Consider the following 889-nt stretch of genomic DNA (forward strand, 5'->3'; position numbering starts at 1 on the left):
TTTTTTTTTTTTTTAAATCTAAATAACATTCCCCTGTGCGTGTTCGCCACCTTCGCCTATCTATGTATCTGTGGACACGCACGTGGCTGAATGAAGCTGGGTGTGGGTGGAGGTGCCGTCTCTTTCCACACACAGGCAGCCCGCTGCTCACCCATTCACGTCCTTATGGGCTACAATGTACCAGGCTCTGTGATGAGCTTCACAGATGCTGAGAGGAATAAAACAGTGTCCCTGCTCTCTGGACGCTCTCAGACCTGGTGGGGAGGCAGTTTTCCAATTAGGTCCGGGGAGGGCTGTGTGGAGGACGGGTGGTAGAGTGCTCTGGTGAGTGGGACAGGGGTTGGTATCAGGAGGAGACAGTCGAGCTGTGTCCCGACACAGGTGAGTAGGTGTTTGGCGGCCAATAGGCCTGGGAAGGGCTTTGCAGGTGGGGGAACAGCCCAGGTGCCAGGGAGTCACCCGCAGAGGCTGCAGGCAGTGCCAGTGACTGGATCTGGGGGGGACAATACTTAGGGCAAGGAGAGGGTCCAGGGGCAGGAGTGGACAGATTAGTGCGGATCCTGTTCACAGTATAAAGGGGCTATGGGCAGCTCTAAAGAAACCAAGGAAAAGCTCCCTGAGGAAGCTTCCAGGGAAGACTTTAAGTCAGGGGTCCTTAAACTTTTTAAACAAGGGACAGTTCACTGTCCCTCAGACCGTTGGAGGGCTAGACTGTGGGCCCTGGGACGAGTTGGCTGCTAAGCAGGACAGGCAGTGGTAGCAAAAACACCTGGCGGGCCAGATAAATGTCCTAGGCAGGCTGCAAGTGGCCTGTGGGCCGTAGTTGGAGGACGCCTGGTTTAAACCATGCTGGGTGGGCAGTCTCCTGCGTGGCGTGGCGTGGCATTTA

This window comes from Otolemur garnettii, unplaced genomic scaffold, assembly GCF_000181295.1.
Source record: "Otolemur garnettii isolate 467f Iridium unplaced genomic scaffold, OtoGar3 scaffold00086, whole genome shotgun sequence".
Lineage (NCBI taxonomy): Eukaryota > Metazoa > Chordata > Mammalia > Primates > Galagidae > Otolemur > Otolemur garnettii.